The 22,014-nt window shown below is 46.4% G+C and overlaps 2 long non-coding RNA genes across 3 annotated transcripts in view; both read right to left on the reverse strand.

Annotated features, from left to right (window-relative positions):
• The window catches only part of LOC125774534 (uncharacterized), a 63,261-nt gene that overhangs the window by 30,248 nt on the left and 10,999 nt on the right, over positions 1-22,014 (reverse strand). The window lies entirely within an intron of this gene.
• Positions 1-22,014, reverse strand: part of LOC125774536 (uncharacterized) — a 32,226-nt gene that overhangs the window by 6,475 nt on the left and 3,737 nt on the right. The window contains exon 2 of the long non-coding RNA XR_007421020.1: positions 11,781-11,822. This is a non-coding gene — a long non-coding RNA (uncharacterized LOC125774536). The remainder of the gene's footprint in view (positions 1-11,780; positions 11,823-22,014) is intronic.

Here is a 22,014-nt window from a genome sequence, read left to right on the forward strand (position 1 = left end):
AGACACATTAGCCGAGACACCTTAGCCAAGACACATTAGCCAAGACACCTTAGCCAAGACACCTTAGCCAAGACACATTAGCCAAGACACATTAGCCAAGACACATTAGCCAATACACCTTAGCCAAGACACCTTAGCCAAGACACATTAGCCAAGACACCTTAGCCAAGACACCTTAGCCAAGACACTTTAGCCAAGACACATTAGCCAAGACACCTTAGCCAAGACACATTAGCCAAGACACATTAGCCAAGACACCTTAGCCAAGACACCTTAGCCAAGACACCTTAGCCAAGACACCTTAGCCAAGACACATTAACCAAGACACCTTAGCCAAGACACATTAGCCAAGACACCTTAGCCAAGACACATTAGCCAAAACACATTAGCCGAGACACCTTAGCCAAGACACATTAGCCAAGACACCTTAGCCAAGACACATTAGCCAAGACACATTAGCCAATACACATTAGCCAAGACACCTTAGCCAAGACACCTTAGCCAAGACACATTAGCCAAGACACCTTAGCCAAGACACATTAGCCAAGACACCTTAGCCAAGACACATTAGCCAAGACACATTAGCCAAGACACCTTAGCCAAGACACATTAGCCAAGACACCTTAGCCAAGACACCTTAGCCAAGACACATTAGCCAAGACACCTTAGCCAAGACACATTAGCCAAGACACCTTAGCCAAGACACATTAGCCAAGACACCTTAGCCAAGACACCATAGCCAAGACACTTTAGCCAAGACACATTAGCCAAGACACATTAGCCAAGACACATTAGCCAAGACACCTTAGCCAAGACACCTTAGCCAAGACACATTAGCCAAGACACCTTAGCCAAGACACCTTAGCCAAGACACCTTAGCCAAGACACATTAGCCAAGACATATTAGCCGAGACACATTAGCCAAGACACCTTAGCCAAGACACCTTAGCCAAGACACATTAGCGAAGACACCTTAGCCAAGACACATTAGCCAAGACACCTTAGCCAAGACACATTAGCCAAGACACCTTAGCCAAGACACATTAGCCAAGACACCTTAGCCAAGACACCTTAGCCAAGACGCATTAGCCAAGACACCTTAGCCAAGACACATTAGCCAAGACACATTAGCCGAGACACCTTAGCCAAGACACATTAGCCAAGACACCTTAGCCAAGACACATTAGCCAAGACACCTTAGCCAAGACACCTTAGCTAAGACACATTAGCCAAGACACCTGAGCCAAGACACATTAGCCATGACACATTAGACAAGACACCTTAGCCAAGACACATTAGCCAAGACACATGAGCCAAGACACCTTAGCCAAGACACATTAGCCAAGACACCTTAGCCAAGACACCTTAGCCAAGACACCTTAGCCAAGACACTTTAGCCAAGACACATTAGCCAAGACACATTAGAAAAGACACATTAGCCAAGACACATTAGCCAAGACACCTTAGCCAAGACACATTAGCCAAGACACATTAGCCGAGACACCTTAGCCAAGACACATTAGCCAAGACACCTTAGCCAAGACACCTTAGCCAAGACACATTAGCCAAGACACATTAGCCAAGACACATTAGCCAATACACCTTAGCCAAGACACCTTAGCCAAGACACATTAGCCAAGACACCTTAGCCAAGACACCTTAGCCAAGACACTTTAGCCAAGACACATTAGCCAAGACACCTTAGCCAAGACACATTAGCCAAGACACATTAGCCAAGACACCTTAGCCAAGACACCTTAGCCAAGACACCTTAGCCAAGACACCTTAGCCAAGACACATTAACCAAGACACCTTAGCCAAGACACATTAGCCAAGACACCTTAGCCAAGACACATTAGCCAAAACACATTAGCCGAGACACCTTAGCCAAGACACATTAGCCAAGACACCTTAGCCAAGACACATTAGCCAAGACACATTAGCCAATACACATTAGCCAAGACACCTTAGCCAAGACACCTTAGCCAAGACACATTAGCCAAGACACCTTAGCCAAGACACATTAGCCAAGACACCTTAGCCAAGACACATTAGCCAAGACACATTAGCCAAGACACCTTAGCCAAGACACATTAGCCAAGACACCTTAGCCAAGACACCTTAGCCAAGACACCTTAGCCAAGACACTTTAGCCAAGACACATTAGCCAAGACACATTAGAAAAGACACATTAGCCAAGACACATTAGCCAAGACACCTTAGCCAAGACACATTAGCCAAGACACATTAGCCGAGACACCTTAGCCAAGACACATTAGCCAAGACACCTTAGCCAAGACACCTTAGCCAAGACACATTAGCCAAGACACCTTAGCCAAGACACATTAGCCAATACACCTTAGCCAAGACACCTTAGCCAAGACACATTAGCCAAGACACCTTAGCCAAGACACCTTAGCCAAGACACTTTAGCCAAGACACATTAGCCAAGACACCTTAGCCAAGACACATTAGCCAAGACACATTAGCCAAGACACCTTAGCCAAGACACCTTAGCCAAGACACCTTAGCCAAGACACCTTAGCCAAGACACATTAACCAAGACACCTTAGCCAAGACACATTAGCCAAGACACCTTAGCCAAGACACATTAGCCAAAACACATTAGCCGAGACACCTTAGCCAAGACACATTAGCCAAGACACCTTAGCCAAGACACATTAGCCAAGACACATTAGCCAAGACACATTAGCCAAGACACCTTAGCCAAGACACCTTAGCCAAGACACATTAGCCAAGACACCTTAGCCAAGACACCTTAGCCAAGACACTTTAGCCAAGACACATTAGCTAAGACACCTTAGCCAAGACACCTTAGCCAAGACACATTAGCCAAGACACCTTAGCCAAGACACCTTAGCCAAGACACCTTAGCCAAGACACCTTAGCCAAGACACATTAGCCAAGACACCTTAGCCAAGACACCTTAGCCAAGACACATTAGCCAAAACACATTAGCCGAGACACCTTAGCCAAGACACATTAGCCAAGACACCTTAGCCAAGACACATTAGCCAAGACACATAAGCCAAGACACTTTAGCCAAGACACCTTAGCCAAGACACATTAGCCAAGACACAATAGCCGAGACACCTTAGCCAAGACACCTTAGCCAAGACACCTTAGCCAAGACACAATAGCCAAGACACCTTAGCCAAGACACCTTAGCTAAGACACATTAGCCAAGACACCTTAGCCAAGACACCTTAGCCAAGACACCTTAGCCAAGACACATTAACCAAGACACCTTAGCCAAGACACATTAGCCAAGACACCTTAGCCAAGACACATTAGCCAAAACACATTAGCCGAGACACCTTAGCCAAGACACATTAGCCAAGACACCTTAGCCAAGACACATTAGCCAAGACACATTAGCCAATACACATTAGCCAAGACACCTTAGCCAAGACACCTTAGCCAAGACACATTAGCCAAGACACCTTAGCCAAGACACATTAGCCAAGACACCTTAGCCAAGACACATTAGCCAAGACACATTAGCCAAGACACCTTAGCCAAGACACATTAGCCAAGACACCTTAGCCATGACACCTTAGCCAAGACACCTTAGCCAAGACACATTAGCCAAGACACATTAGCCAAGACACCTTAGCCAAGACACCATAGCCAAGACACTTTAGCCAAGACACATTAGCCAAGACACATTAGCCAAGACACCTTAGCCAAGACACCTTAGCCAAGACACCTTAGCCAAGACACATTAGCCAAGACACCTTAGCCAAGACACCTTAGCCAAGACACCTTAGCCAAGACACATTAGCCAAGACACATTAGCCAAGACACATTAGCCAAGACACCTTAGCCAAGACACCTTAGCCAAGACACATTAGCCAAGACACCTTAGCCATGACACCTTAGCCAAGACACCTTAGCCAAGACACATTAGCCAAGACACATTAGCCAAGACACCTTAGCCAAGACACCATAGCCAAGACACTTTAGCCAAGACACATTAGCCAAGACACATTAGCCAAGACACCTTAGCCAAGACACCTTAGCCAAGACACCTTAGCCAAGACACATTAGCCAAGACACCTTAGCCAAGACACCTTAGCCAAGACACCTTAGCCAAGACACATTAGCCAAGACACATTAGCCAAGACACCTTAGCCAAGACACCTTAGCCAAAACACATTAGCGAAGACACCTTAGCCAAGACACATTAGCCAAGACACATTAGCCAAGACACATTAGCCAAGACACCTTAGCCAAGACACCTTAGCCAAGACACATTAGCCAAGACACCTTAGCCAAGACACCTTAGCCAAGACGCATTAGCCAAGACACCTTAGCCAAGACACATTAGCCAAGACACATTAGCCAAGACACATTAGCCAAGACACATTAGCCAAGACACATTAGCCAAGACACCTTAGCCAAGACACCTTAGCCAAGACACCTTAGCCAAGACACATTAGCCAAGACACATTAGCCAAGACACCTTAGCCAAGACACGTTAGCCAAGACACCTTAGCCAAGACACATTAGCCAAGACACATTAGCCAAGACACATTAACCGAGACACCTTAGCCAAGACACCTTAGCCAAGACACCTTAGCCAAGACACATTAGCCAAGACACCTTAGCCAAGACACCTTAGCTAAGACACATTAGCCAAGACACCTTAGCCAAGACACATTAGCCAAGACACATTAGCCAAGACACCTTAGCCAAGACACATTAGTCAAGACACATTAGCCAAGACACCTTAGCCAAGACACATTAGCCAAGACACCTTAGCCAAGACACCTTAGCCAAGACACCTTAGCCAAGACACGTTAGCCAAGACACTTTAGCCAAGACACATTAGCCAAGACACCTTAGCCAAGACACATTAGCCAAGACACATTAGCCGAGACACCTTAGCCAAGACACAGTAGCCAAGACACCTTAGCCAAGACACATTAGCCAAGACACATTAGCCAAGACACATTAGCCAAGACACCTTAGCCAAGACACCTTAGCCAAGACACCTTAGCCAAGACACCTTAGCCAAGACACCTTAGCCAAGACACTTTAGCCAAGACACATTAGCCAAGACACCTTAGCCAAGACACATTAGCCAAGACACCTTAGCCAAGACACCTTAGCCAAGACACATTAGCCAAGACACATTAGCCAAGACACATTAGCCAAGACACCTTAGCCAAGACACCTTAGCCAAGACACCTTAGCCAAGGCACCTTAGCCAAGACACATTAGCCAAGACACATTAGCCAAGACACCTAAGCCGAGACACCTTAGCCAAGACACCTTAGCCAAGGCACCTTAGCCAAGACACATTAGCCAAGACACCTTAGCCAAGACACATTAGCCAAGACACATTAGCCGAGACACCTTACCCAAGACATATTAGCCAAGACACCTTAGCCAAGACACATTAGCCAAGACACATTAGCCAAGACACATTAGCCAAGACACCTTAGCCAAGACACATTAGCCAAGACACCTTAGCCAAGACACATTAGCCAAGACACATTAGCCAAGACACATTAGCCGAGACACCTTAGCCAAGACACCTTAGCCAAGACACCTTAGCCAAGACACATTAGCCGAGACACATTAGCCAAGACACCTTAGCCAAGACACCTTAGCCAAGACACCTTAGCCAAGACACATTAGCCAAGACACCTTAGCCAAGACAAATTAGCCAAGACACATTAGCCAAGACTCCTTAGCCAAGACATCTTAGCCAAGACACCTTAGCCAAGACACATTAGCCAAGACACATTAGCCAAGACGCATTAGCCAATACACATTAGCCAAGACACATTAGTCGAGACACATTAGCCAAGACACCTTAGCCAAGACACCTTAGCCAAGACACATTAGCCAAGACACCTTAGCCAAGACACCTTAGCCAAGACACATTAGCCAAGACACATTAGCCGAGACACCTTAGCCAAGACACCTTAGCCAAGACACCTTAGCCAAGACACATTAGCCAAGACACCTTAGCCAAGACACATTAGCCAAGACACCTTAGCCAAGACACCTTACCAAAGACACATTAGCCAAGACACATTAGCCAAGACACATTAGCCAAGACACCTTAGCCAAGACACCTTAGCCAAGACACATTTGCCAAGACACATTAGCCAAGACACCTTAGCCAAGACACATTAGCCAAGACACCTTAAAAAAGACACATTATCCGAGACACTTTAGCCAAGACACCTTAGCCAAGACACCTTAGCCAAGACACATTAGCCAAGTTACATTAGCCAAGACACATTAGCCAAGACACATTAGCCAAGACACCTTATCCAAGACACCTTAGCCAAGACACCTTAGCCAAGACACCTTAGCCAAGACACATTAGCCAAGACACCTTAGCCAAGACACATTAGCCAAGACACATTAGCCAAGACACATTAGCCAAGACACATTAGCCAAGACACCTTAGCCAAGACACATTAGCCGAGACACCTTAGCCAAGACACATTAGCCAAGACACATTAGCCAAGACACATTAGCCAAGACACATTAGCCAAGACACATTAGCCGAGACACATTAGCCAAGACACGTTAGCCAAGACACCTTAGCCAAGACACATTAGCCAAGACACATTAGCCAAGACACATTAGCCATGACACCTTAGCCAAGACACCTTAGCCAAGACACCTTAGCCAAGACACCTTAGCCAAGACACTTTTGCCAAGACACATTAGCCAAGACACCTTAGCCAAGACACATTAGCCAAGACACCTTAGCCAAGACACATTAGCCAAGACACATTAGCCAAGACACCTTAGCCAAGACACCTTAGCCAAGACACCTTAGCCAAGACACCTTAGCCAAGACACATCAGCCAAGACACCTTAGCCAAGACACCTTAGCCAAGACACATTAGCCAAGACACATTAGCCAAGACACCTTAGCCAAGACACATTAGCCAAGACACATTAGCCAAGACACCTTAGCCAAGAAACATTAGCCAAGACACATTAGCCAAGACACCTTAGCCAAGACACATTAGCCAAGACACATTTGCCGAGACACATTAGCCAAGACACCTTAGCGAAGACACCTTAGCCAAGACACATTAGCCAAGACACCTTAGCCAAGACACATTAGCCAAGACACATTAGCCAAGACACATTAGCCAAGACACCTTAGCCAAGACACCTTAGCCAAGACACCTTAGCCAAGACACATTAGCCAAGACACATTAGCCGAGACACCTTAGCCAAGACACCTTAGCCAAGACACATTAGCCAAGACACCTTAGCCAAGACACCTTAGCCAAGACACCTTAGCCAAGACACATTAGCCAAGACACATTAGCCAAGACACCTTAGCCAAGACACATTAGCCAAGACACCTTAGCCAAGACACATTAGCCAAGACACCTTAGCCAAGACACATTAGCCAAGACACCTTAGCCAAGACACCATAGCCAAGACACTTTAGCCAAGACACATTAGCCAAGACACATTAGCCAAGACACATTAGCCAAGACACCTTAGCCAAGACACCTTAGCCAAGACACATTAGCCAAGACACCTTAGCCAAGACACCTTAGCCAAGACACCTTAGCCAAGACACATTAGCCAAGACATATTAGCCGAGACACATTAGCCAAGACACCTTAGCCAAGACACCTTAGCCAAGACACATTAGCGAAGACACATTAGCCAAGACACATTAGCCAAGACACCTTAGCCAAGACACATTAGCCAAGACACCTTAGCCAAGACACATTAGCCAAGACACCTTAGCCAAGACACCTTAGCCAAGACGCATTAGCCAAGACACCTTAGCCAAGACACATTAGCCAAGACACATTAGCCGAGACACCTTAGCCAAGACACATTAGCCAAGACACCTTAGCCAAGACACATTAGCCAAGACACCTTAGCCAAGACACCTTAGCTAAGACACATTAGCCAAGACACCTGAGCCAAGACACATTAGCCATGACACATTAGCCAAGACACCTTAGCCAAGACACATTAGCCAAGACACATGAGCCAAGACACCTTAGCCAAGACACATTAGCCAAGACACCTTAGCCAAGACACCTTAGCCAAGACACCTTAGCCAAGACACTTTAGCCAAGACACATTAGCCAAGACACATTAGAAAAGACACATTAGCCAAGACACATTAGCCAAGACACCTTAGCCAAGACACATTAGCCAAGACACATTAGCCGAGACACCTTAGCCAAGACACATTAGCCAAGACACCTTAGCCAAGACACCTTAGCCAAGACACATTAGCCAAGACACATTAGCCAAGACACATTAGCCAATACACCTTAGCCAAGACACCTTAGCCAAGACACATTAGCCAAGACACCTTAGCCAAGACACCTTAGCCAAGACACTTTAGCCAAGACACATTAGCCAAGACACCTTAGCCAAGACACATTAGCCAAGACACATTAGCCAAGACACCTTAGCCAAGACACCTTAGCCAAGACACCTTAGCCAAGACACCTTAGCCAAGACACATTAACCAAGACACCTTAGCCAAGACACATTAGCCAAGACACCTTAGCCAAGACACATTAGCCAAAACACATTAGCCGAGACACCTTAGCCAAGACACATTAGCCAAGACACCTTAGCCAAGACACATTAGCCAAGACACATTAGCCAATACACATTAGCCAAGACACCTTAGCCAAGACACCTTAGCCAAGACACATTAGCCAAGACACCTTAGCCAAGACACATTAGCCAAGACACCTTAGCCAAGACACATTAGCCAAGACACATTAGCCAAGACACCTTAGCCAAGACACATTAGCCAAGACACCTTAGCCAAGACACCTTAGCCAAGACACATTAGCCAAGACACCTTAGCCAAGACACATTAGCCAAGACACCTTAGCCAAGACACATTAGCCAAGACACCTTAGCCAAGACACCATAGCCAAGACACTTTAGCCAAGACACATTAGCCAAGACACATTAGCCAAGACACATTAGCCAAGACACCTTAGCCAAGACACCTTAGCCAAGACACATTAGCCAAGACACCTTAGCCAAGACACCTTAGCCAAGACACCTTAGCCAAGACACATTAGCCAAGACATATTAGCCGAGACACATTAGCCAAGACACCTTAGCCAAGACACCTTAGCCAAGACACATTAGCGAAGACACCTTAGCCAAGACACATTAGCCAAGACACCTTAGCCAAGACACATTAGCCAAGACACCTTAGCCAAGACACATTAGCCAAGACACCTTAGCCAAGACACCTTAGCCAAGACGCATTAGCCAAGACACCTTAGCCAAGACACATTAGCCAAGACACATTAGCCGAGACACCTTAGCCAAGACACATTAGCCAAGACACCTTAGCCAAGACACATTAGCCAAGACACCTTAGCCAAGACACCTTAGCTAAGACACATTAGCCAAGACACCTGAGCCAAGACACATTAGCCATGACACATTAGACAAGACACCTTAGCCAAGACACATTAGCCAAGACACATGAGCCAAGACACCTTAGCCAAGACACATTAGCCAAGACACCTTAGCCAAGACACCTTAGCCAAGACACCTTAGCCAAGACACTTTAGCCAAGACACATTAGCCAAGACACATTAGAAAAGACACATTAGCCAAGACACATTAGCCAAGACACCTTAGCCAAGACACATTAGCCAAGACACATTAGCCGAGACACCTTAGCCAAGACACATTAGCCAAGACACCTTAGCCAAGACACCTTAGCCAAGACACATTAGCCAAGACACATTAGCCAAGACACATTAGCCAAAACACCTTAGCCAAGACACCTTAGCCAAGACACATTAGCCAAGACACCTTAGCCAAGACACCTTAGCCAAGACACTTTAGCCAAGACACATTAGCCAAGACACCTTAGCCAAGACACATTAGCCAAGACACATTAGCCAAGACACCTTAGCCAAGACACCTTAGCCAAGACACCTTAGCCAAGACACCTTAGCCAAGACACATTAACCAAGACACCTTAGCCAAGACACATTAGCCAAGACACCTTAGCCAAGACACATTAGCCAAAACACATTAGCCGAGACACCTTAGCCAAGACACATTAGCCAAGACACCTTAGCCAAGACACATTAGCCAAGACACATTAGCCAATACACATTAGCCAAGACACCTTAGCCAAGACACCTTAGCCAAGACACATTAGCCAAGACACCTTAGCCAAGACACATTAGCCAAGACACCTTAGCCAAGACACATTAGCCAAGACACATTAGCCAAGACACCTTAGCCAAGACACATTAGCCAAGACACCTTAGCCAAGACACCTTAGCCAAGACACCTTAGCCAAGACACTTTAGCCAAGACACCTTAGCCAAGACACATTAGAAAAGACACATTAGCCAAGACACATTAGCCAAGACACCTTAGCCAAGACACATTAGCCAAGACACATTAGCCGAGACACCTTAGCCAAGACACATTAGCCAAGACACCTTAGCCAAGACACCTTAGCCAAGACACATTAGCCAAGACACCTTAGCCAAGACACATTAGCCAAGACACCTTAGCCAAGACACCTTAGCCAAGACACATTAGCCAAGACACCTTAGCCAAGACACCTTAGCCAAGACACTTTAGCCAAGACACATTAGCCAAGACACCTTAGCCAAGACACATTAGCCGAGACACATTAGCCAAGACACCTTAGCCAAGACACCTTAGCCAAGACACCTTAGCCAAGACACCTTAGCCAAGACACATTAACCAAGACACCTTAGCCAAGACACATTAGCCAAGACACCTTAGCCAAGACACATTAGCCAAAACACATTAGCCGAGACACCTTAGCAAAGACACATTAGCCAAGACACCTTAGCCAAGACACATTAGCCAAGACACATTAGCCAAGACACATTAGCCAAGACACCTTAGCCAAGACACCTTAGCCAAGACACATTAGCCAAGACACCTTAGCCAAGACACCTTAGCCAAGACACTTTAGCCAAGACACATTAGCTAAGACACCTTAGCCAAGACACCTTAGCCAAGACACATTAGCCAAGACACCTTAGCCAAGACACCTTAGCCAAGACACCTTAGCCAAGACACCTTAGCCAAGACACATTAGCCAAGACACCTTAGCCAAGACACATTAGCCAAGACACCTTAGCCAAGACACATTAGCCAAGACACCTTAGCCAAGACACCTTAGCCAAGACACCTTAGCCAAGGCACCTTAGCCAAGACACATTAGCCAAGACACATTAGCCAAGACACCTTAGCCGAGACACATTAGCCAAGACACATTAGCCAAGACACCTTAGCCAAGACACATTAGCCAAGACACCTTAGCCAAGACACATTAGCCAAGACACCTTAGCCAAGACACCTTAGCCAAGACACATAAGCCAAGACACTTTAGCCAAGACACCTTAGCCAAGACACATTAGCCAAGACACAATAGCCGAGACACCTTAGCCAAGACACCTTAGCCAAGACACCTTAGCCAAGACACAATAGCCAAGACACCTTAGCCAAGACACCTTAGCTAAGACACATTAGCCAAGACACCTTAGCCAAGACACATTAGCCAAGACACCTTAGCCAAGACACCTTAGCCAAGACACATTAGCCAAGACACCTTAGCCAAGACACATTAGCCAAGACACCTTAGCCAAGACACATTAGCCAAGACACCTTAGCCAAGACACCATAGCCAAGACACCATAGCCAAGACACTTTAGCCAAGACACATTAGCTAAGACACCTTAGCCAAGACACCTTAGCCAAGACACATTAGCCAAGACACCTTAGCCAAGACACCCTAGCCAAGACACCTTAGCCAAGACACCTTAGCCAAGACACATTAGCCAAGACACCTTAGCCAAGACACATTAGCCAAGACACCTTAGCCAAGACACATTAGCCAAGACACCTTAGCCAAGACACCTTAGCCAAGACACCTTAGCCAAGGCACCTTAGCCAAGACACATTAGCCAAGACACATTAGCCAAGACACCTTAGCCGAGACACATTAGCCAAGACACATTAGCCAAGACACCTTAGCCAAGACACATTAGCCAAGACACCTTAGCCAAGACACATTAGCCAAGACACCTTAGCCAAGACACATTAGCCAAGACACCTTAGCCAAGACACCTTAGCCAAGACACTTTAGCCAAGACACATTAGCCAAGACACCTTAGCCAAGACACATTAGCCAAGACACATTAGCCAAGACACCTTAGCCAAGACACCTTAGCCAAGACACCTTAGCCAAGACACCTTAGCCAAGACACATTAACCAAGACACCTTAGCCAAGACACATTAGCCAAGACACCTTAGCCAAGACACATTAGCCAAAACACATTAGCCGAGACACCTTAGCCAAGACACATTAGCCAAGACACCTTAGCCAAGATACATTAGCCAAGACACATTAGCCAATACACATTAGCCAAGACACCTTAGCCAAGACACCTTAGCCAAGACACATTAGCCAAGACACCTTAGCCAAGACACATTAGCCAAGACACCTTAGCCAAGACACATTAGCCAAGACACATTAGCCAAGACACCTTAGCCAAGACACATTAGCCAAGACACCTTAGCCAAGACACCTTAGCCAAGACACCTTAGCCAAGACACTTTAGCCAAGACACATTAGCCAAGACACATTAGAAAAGACACATTAGCCAAGACACATTAGCCAAGACACCTTAGCCAAGACACATTAGCCAAGACACATTAGCCGAGACACCTTAGCCAAGACACATTAGCCAAGACACCTTAGCCAAGACACCTTAGCCAAGACACATTAGCCAAGACACCTTAGCCAAGACACATTAGCCAATACACCTTAGCCAAGACACCTTAGCCAAGACACATTAGCCAAGACACCTTAGCCAAGACACCTTAGCCAAGACACTTTAGCCAAGACACATTAGCCAAGACACCTTAGCCAAGACACATTAGCCAAGACACATTAGCCAAGACACCTTAGCCAAGACACCTTAGCCAAGACACCTTAGCCAAGACACCTTAGCCAAGACACATTAACCAAGACACCTTAGCCAAGACACATAAGCCAAGACACCTTAGCCAAGACACATTAGCCAAAACACATTAGCCGAGACACCTTAGCCAAGACACATTAGCCAAGACACCTTAGCCAAGACACATTAGCCAAGACACATTAGCCAAGACACATTAGCCAAGACACCTTAGCCAAGACACCTTAGCCAAGACACATTAGCCAAGACACCTTAGCCAAGACACCTTAGCCAAGACACTTTAGCCAAGACACATTAGCTAAGACACCTTAGCCAAGACACCTTAGCCAAGACACCTTAGCCAAGACACCTTAGCCAAGACACCTTAGCCAAGACACATTAGCCAAGACACCTTAGCCAAGACACATTAGCCAAGACACCTTAGCCAAGACACATTAGCCAAGACACATTAGCCAAGACACCTTAGCCAAGACACCTTAGCCAAGGCACCTTAGCCAAGACACATTAGCCAAGACACATTAGCCAAGACACCTTAGCCGAGACACATTAGCCAAGACACATTAGCCAAGACACCTTAGCCAAGACACATTAGCCAAGACACCTTAGCCAAGACACATTAGCCAAGACACCTTAGCCAAGACACCTTAGCCAAGACACCTTAGCCAAGACACATAAGCCAAGACACTTTAGCCAAGACACCTTAGCCAAGACACATTAGCCAAGACACAATAGCCGAGACACCTTAGCCAAGACACCTTAGCCAAGACACCTTAGCCAAGACACAATAGCCAAGACACCTTAGCCAAGACACCTTAGCTAAGACACATTAGCCAAGACACATTAGCCAAGACACATTAGCCAAGACACCTTAGCCAAGACACATTAGCCAAGACACCTTAGTTAAGACACATTAGCCAAGACACCTTAGCCAAGACACATTAGCCAAGACACCTTAGCCAAGACACTTTAGCCAAGACACATTAGCCAAGACACCTTAGCCAAGACACCTTAGCCAAGACACATTAGCCAAGACACCTTAGCCAAGACACCTTAGCCAAGACACCTTAGACAAGACACCTTAGCCAAGACACATTAGCCAAGACACCTTAGCCAAGACACATTAGCCAAGACACATTAGCCAAGACACCTTAGCCAAGACACCTTAGCCAAGGCACCTTAGCCAAGACACATTAGCCAAGACAAATTAGCCAAGACACCTTAGCCAAGACACATTAGCCAAGACACCTTAGCCAAGACACCTTAGCCAAGACACATTAGCCAAGACACCTTAGCCAAGACACATTAGCCAAGACATATTAGCCAAGACACATTAGCCAAGACACCTTAGCCAAGACACCTTAGCCAAGACACCTTAGCCAAGACACATTAGCCAAGACACATTAGCCGAGACACCTTAGCCAAGACACCTTAGCCAAGACACCTTAGCCAAGACACATTAGCCAAGACACCTTAGCCAAGACACCTTAGCTAAGACACATTAGCCAAGACACCTTAGCCAAGACACATTAGCCAAGACACATTAGCCAAGACACCTTAGCCAAGACACATTAGCCAAGACACATTAGCCGAGACACCTTAGCCAAGACACATTAGCCAAGACACCTTAGCCAAGACACATTAGCCAAGACACATTAGCCAAGACACATTAGCCAAGACACCTTAGCCAAGACACCTTAGCCAAGACACATTAGCCAAGACACATTAGCCGAGACACCTTAGCCAAGACACCTTAGTCAAGACACATTAGCCAAGGCAAATTAGCCAAGCCACCTTAGCCGAGACACATTAGCCAAGACACCTTAGCCAAGACACCTTAGCCAAGACACATTAGCCAAGACACCTTAGCCAAGACACATTAGCCAAGACATATTAGCCAAGACACATTAGCCAAGACACCTTAGCCAAGACACCTTAGAAAAGACACCTTAGCCAAGACACATTAGCCAAGACACCTTAGCCAAGACACATTAGCCAAGACACCTTAGCCAAGACACATTAGCTAAGACACCTTAGCCAAGACACATTAGCCAAGACACCTTAGCCAAGACACCTTAGCCAAGACACCTTAGCCAAGACACCTTAGCCAAGACACATTAGCCAAGACACCTTAGCCAAGACACATTAGCCAAGACACCTTAGCCAAGACACATTAGCGAAGACACCTTAGCCGAGACACATTAGCCAAGACACATTAGCCAAGACACATTAGCCAAGACACCTTAGCCAAGACACCTTAGCCAAGACACCTTAGCCAAGACACCTTAGCCAAGACACATTAGCCAAGACACATTAGCCAAGACACATTAGCCAAGACACCTTAGCCAAGACACATTAGCCAAGACACATTAGCCGAGACACCTTAGCCAATACACATTAGCCAAGACACCTTAGCCAAGACACATTAGCCAAGACACATTAGCCAAGACACATTAGCCAAGACACCTTAGCCAAGACACCTTAGCCAAGACACCTTAGCCAAGACACCTTAGCCAAGAGACATTAGCCAAGACACCTTAGCCAAGACACCTTAGCTAAGACACATTAGCCAAGACACCTTAGCCAAGACACATTAGCCAAGACACATTAGCCAAGACACCTTAGCCAAGACACATTAGCCAAGACACATTAGCCAAGACACCTTAGCCAAGACACATTAGCCAAGAAACCTTAGCCAAGACACCTTAGCCAAGACACCTTAGCCAAGACACCTTAGCCAAGACACATTAGCCAAGACACATTAGCCGAGACACCTTAGCCAAGACACCTTAGCCAAGACACCTTAGCCAAGACACATTAGCCAAGACACATTAGTCGAGACACATTAGCCAAGACACCTTAGCCAAGACACCTTAGCCAAGACACCTTAGCCAAGACACCTTAGCCAAGACACCTTAGCCAAGACACATTAGCCAAGACACATTAGCCGAGACACCTTAGCCAAGACACCTTAGCCAAGACACATTAGCCAAGACACCTTAGCCAAGACACATTAGCCAAGACACCTTAGCCAAGACACATTAGCCAAGACACCTTAGCCAAGACACATTAGCCAAGACACCTTAGCCAAGACACATTAGCCAAGACACCTTAGCCAAGACACCTTAGCCAAGACACCTTAGCCAAGACACATTAGCCAAGACACCTTAGCCAAGACACATTAGCCAAGACACCTTAGCCAAGACACCTTAGCCAAGACACCTTAGCCAAGACACATTAGCCAAGACACATTAGCCAAGACACATTAGCCGAGACACCTTAGCCAAGACACCTTAGCCAAGACACCTTAGCCAAGACACATTAGCCAAGACACCTTAGCCAAGACACATTAGCCAAGACACCTTAGCCAAGACACATTAGCCAAGACACATTAGCCGAGACACCTTAGCCAAGACACATTAGCCAAGACACCTTAGCCAAGACACATTAGCCAAGACACATTAGCCAAGACACATTAGCCAAGACACCTTAGCCAAGACACCTTAGCCAAGACACCTTAGCCAAGACACCTTAGCCAAGACACATTAGCCAAGACACATTAGCCAAGACACCTTAGCTAAGACACATTAGCCAAGACACCTTAGCCAAGACACATTAGCCAAGACACATTAGCCAAGACACCTTAGCCAAGACACATTAGCCAAGACACATTAGCCAAGACACATTAGCCAAGACACCTTAGCCAAGACACCTTAGCCAAGACACATTAGCCAAGACACATTAGCCAAGACACCTTAGCCAAGACACATTAGCCAAGACACATTAGCCGAGACACCTTAGCCAAGACACATTAGCCAAGACACATTAGCCAAGACACATTAGCCAAGACACCTTAGCCAAGACACCTTAGCCAAGACACATTAGCCAAGACACCTTAGCCAAGACACCTTAGCCAAGACACATTAGCCAAGACACTTTAGCCAAGACACATTAGCCAAGACACCTTAGCCAAGACACATTAGCCAAGACACCTTAGCCAAGACACCTTAGCCAAGACACATTAGCCAAGACACCTTAGCCAAGACACATTAGCCAAGACACATTAGCCAAGACACCTTAGCCAAGACACCTTAGCCAAGGCACCTTAGCCAAGACACATTAGCCAAGACACATTAGCCAAGACACCTTAGCCGAGACACCTTAGCCAAGACACATTAGCCAAGGCACCTTAGCCAAGACACATTAGCCAAGACACCTTAGCCAAGACACATTAGCCAAGACACATTAGCCAAGACACCTTAGCCAAGACACATCAGCCAAGACACCTTAGCCAAGACACCTTAGCCAAGACACTTTAGCCAAGACACATTAGCCAAGACACATTAGCCAAGACACATTAGCCAAGACCCATTAACCAAGACACATTAGCCAAGACACATTAGCCAAGACACATTAGCCGAGACACATTAGCCAAGACACATTAGCCGAGACACCTTAGCCAAGACACATTAGCCAAGACACATTAGCCAAGACACATTAGCCAAGACACCTTAGCCAAGACACATTAGCCAAGACACCTTAGCCAAGACACATTAGCCAAGACACATTAGCCAAGACACATTAGCCGAGACACCTTAGCCAAGACACCTTAGCCAAGACACCTTAGCCAAGACACCTTAGCCAAGACACATTAGCCGAGACACATTAGCCAAGACACCTTAGCCAAGACACCTTAGCCAAGACACCTTAGCCAAGACACATTAGCCAAGACACCTTAGCCAAGACACCTTAGCCAAGACACATTAGCCAAGACTCCTTAGCCAAGACATCTTAGCCAAGACACCTTAGCCAAGACACATTAGCCAAGACACATTAGCCAAGACGCATTAGCCAAGACACATTAGCCAAGACACATTAGTCGAGACACATTAGCCAAGACACCTTAGCCAAGACACCTTAGCCAAGACACATTAGCCAAGACACCTTAGCCAAGACACCTTAGCCAAGACACATTAGCCAAGACACATTAGCCAAGACACCTTAGCCAAGACACCTTAGCCAAGACACCTTAGCCAAGACACATTAGCCAAGACACATTAGTCGAGACACATTAGCCAAGACACCTTAGCCAAGACACCTTAGCCAAGACACATTAGCCAAGACACCTTAGCCAAGACACATTAGCCAAGACACATTCGCCAAGATACATTAGCCTAGACACCTTAGCCAAGACACCTTAGCCAAGACACATTAGCCAAGACACATTAGCCGAGACACCTTAGCCAAGACACCTTAGCCAAGACACATTAGCCAAGACACCTTAGCCAAGACACCTTAGCCAAGACACATTAGCCATGACACCTTAGCCAAGACACCTTAGCCAAGACACATTAGCCAAGACACCTTAGCCAAGACACCTTAGCCAAGACACCTTAGCCAAGACACCTTAGCCAAGACACATTAGCCAAGACACCTTAGCCAAGACACATTAGCCAAGACACCTTAGCCAAGACACATTAGCGAAGACACCTTAGCCAAGACACATTAGCCAAGACACATTAGCCAAGACACATTAGCCAAGACACCTTAGCCAAGACATCTTAGCCAAGACACCTTAGCCAAGACACCTTAGCCAAGACACATTAGCCAAGACACCTTAGCGAAGACACCTTAGCCAAGACACCTTAGCCAAGACACATTAGCCAAGACACATTAGCCAAGACACCTTAGCCAAGACACATTAGCCAAGACACATTAGCCAAGACACATTAGCCAAGACACCTTAGCCAAGACACATTAGCCGAGACACCTTAGCCAAGACACATTAGCCAAGACACATTAGCCAAGACACATTAGCCAAGACACATTAGCCAAGACACATTAGCCGAGACACCTTAGCCAAGACACCTTAGCCAAGACACCTTAGCCAAGACACATTAGCCAAGACACATTAGCCAAGACACATTAGCCAAGACACATTTGCCGAGACACATTAGCCAAGACACCTTAGCCAAGACACCTTAGCCAAGACACATTAGCCAAGACACCTTAGCCAAGACACATTAGCCAAGACACCTTAGCCAAGACACATTAGCCAAGACACCTTAGCCAAACACCTTAGCCAAGACACCTTAGCCAAGACACATTAGCCAAGACACATTAGCCGAGACACCTTAGCCAAGACACCTTAGCCAAGACACATTAGCCAAGACACCTTAGCCAAGACACCTTAGCCAAGACACCTTAGCCAAGACACATTAGCCAAGACACATTAGCCAAGACACCTTAGCCAAGACACATTAGCCAAGACACCTTAGCCAAGACACATTAGCCAAGACACCTTAGCCAAGACACATTAGCCAAGACACCTTAGCCAAGACACCATAGCCAAGACACTTTAGCCAAGACACATTAGCCAAGACACATTAGCCAAGACACATTAGCCAAGACACCTTAGCCAAGACACCTTAGCCAAGACACATTAGCCAAGACACCTTAGCCAAGACACCTTAGCCAAGACACCTTAGCCAAGACACATTAGCCAAGACACATTAGCCGAGACACATTAGCCAAGACACCTTAGCCAAGACACCTTAGCCAAGACACATTAGCGAAGACACCTTAGCCAAGACACATTAGCCAAGACACATTAGCCAAGACACATTAGCCAAGACACCTTAGCCAAGACTCCTTAGCCAAGACACATTAGCCAAGACACCTTAGCCAAGACACCTTAGCCAAGACGCATTAGCCAAGACACCTTAGCCAAGACACATTAGCCAAGACACATTAGCCAAGAAACCTTAGCCAAGACACCTTAGCCAAGACACCTTAGCCAAGACACATTAGCCAAGACACCTTAGCCAAGACACCTTAGCTAAGACACATTAGCCAAGACACCTGAGCCAAGACACATTAGCCAAGACACATTAGCCGAGACACCTTAGCCAAGACACATTAGCCAAGACACATTAGCCAAGACACCTTAGCCAAGACACATTAGCCAAGACACCTTAGCCAAGACACCTTAGCCAAGACACCTTAGCCAAAACACTTTAGCCAAGACACATTAGTCAAGACACATTAGCCAAGACACATTAGCCAAGACACATTAGCCAAGACACCTTAGCCAAGACACCTTAGCCAAGACACCTTAGCCAAGGCACCTTAGCCAAGACACCTTAGCCAAGACACATTAGCCAAGACACCTTAGCCAAGACGCATTAGCCAAGACAACTTAGCCAAGACACATTAGCCAAGACACATTAGCCGAGAAACCTTAGCCAAGACACCTTAGCCAAGACACCTTAGCCAAGACACATTAGCCAAGACACCTTAGCCAAGACACCTTAGCTAAGACACATTAGCCAAGACACCTGAGCCAAGACACATTAGCCAAGACACCTTAGCCGAGACACCTTAGCCAAGACACCTTAGCCAAGACACATTAGCCAAGACACCTTAGCCAAGACACCTTAGCTAAGACACATTAGCCAAGACACATTAGCCAAGACACCTTAGCCGAGACACATTAGCCAAGACACATTAGCCAAGACACCTTAGCCAAGACACATTAGCCAAGACACCTTAGCCAAGACACATTAGCCAAGACACATAAGCCAAGACACCTTAGCCAAGACACATAAGCCAAGACACTTTAGCCAAGACACATTAGCCAAGACACATTAGCCAAGACACCTTAGCCAAGACACCTTAGCCAAGACACCTTAGCCAAGGCACCTTAGCCAAGACACCTTAGCCAAGACACATTAGCCAAGACACCTTAGCCGAGACACCTTAGCAAAGACACCTTAGCCAAGACACATTAGCTAAGACACCTTAGCTAAGACACATTAGCCAAGACACCTTAGCCAAGACACATTAGCCAAGACACATTAGCCAAGACACATTAGCCAAGATACATTACCCAAAACACATTAGCCAAGACACATTAGCCAAGACACATTAGCCAAGACACCTTAGCCAAGACACCTTAGCCAAGGCACCTTAGCCAAGACACCTTAGCCAAGACACATTAGCCAAGACACCTTAGCCGAGACACCTTAGCCAAGACACCTTAGCCAAGACACATTAGCCAAGACACCTTAGCCAAGACAACTTAGCCAAGACACCTTAGCCAAGACACTTTAGCCAAGACACATTAGCCAAGACACCTTAGCCAAGACACATTAGCCAAGACACATTAGCCAAGACACCTTAGCCAAGACACATTAGCCAAGACACCTTAGCCAAGACACATTAGCCATGACACCTTAGCCAAGACACCTTAGCAAAGACACATTAGCCAAGACACATTAGCCAAGATACATTAGCCAAGACACCTTAGCCGAGACACCTTAGCCAAGACACCTTAGCCAAGACACATTAGCTAAGACACCTTAGCTAAGACACATTAGCCAAGACACCTTAGCCAAGACACATTAGCCAAGACACCTTAGCCAAGACACATTAGCCAAGACACCTTAGCCAAGACACCTTAGCCAAGACACCTTAGCCAAGGCACCTTAGCCAAGACACCTTAGCCAAGACACATTAGCCAAGACACCTTAGCCGAGACACCTTAGCCAAGACACCTTAGCCAAGACACATTAGCTAAGACACCTTAGCTAAGACACATTAGCCAAGACACCTTAGCCAAGACACATTAGCCAAGACACATTAGCCAAGACACATTAGCCAAGATACATTAGCCAAGACACTTTAGCCAAGACACATTAGCCAAGACACCTTAGCCAAGACACATTAGCCAAGACACCTTAGCCAAGACACATTAGCCAAGACACCTTAGCCAAGGCACCTTAGCCAAGACACCTTAGCCAAGACACATTAGCCAAGACACCTTAGCCGAGACACATTAGCCAAGACACATTAGCCAAGACACCTTAGCCAAGACACATTAGCCAAGACACCTTAGCCAAGACACATTAGCCAAGACACATAAGCCAAGACACCTTAGCCAAGACACATAAGCAAAGACACTTTAGCCAAGACACATTAGCCAAGACACATTAGCCAAGACACCTTAGCCAAGACACC

This window comes from Anopheles funestus, unplaced genomic scaffold, assembly GCF_943734845.2.
Source record: "Anopheles funestus unplaced genomic scaffold, idAnoFuneDA-416_04 scaffold_19_ctg1, whole genome shotgun sequence".
In the NCBI taxonomy this organism is placed as follows: Eukaryota; Metazoa; Arthropoda; class Insecta; order Diptera; family Culicidae; genus Anopheles; species Anopheles funestus.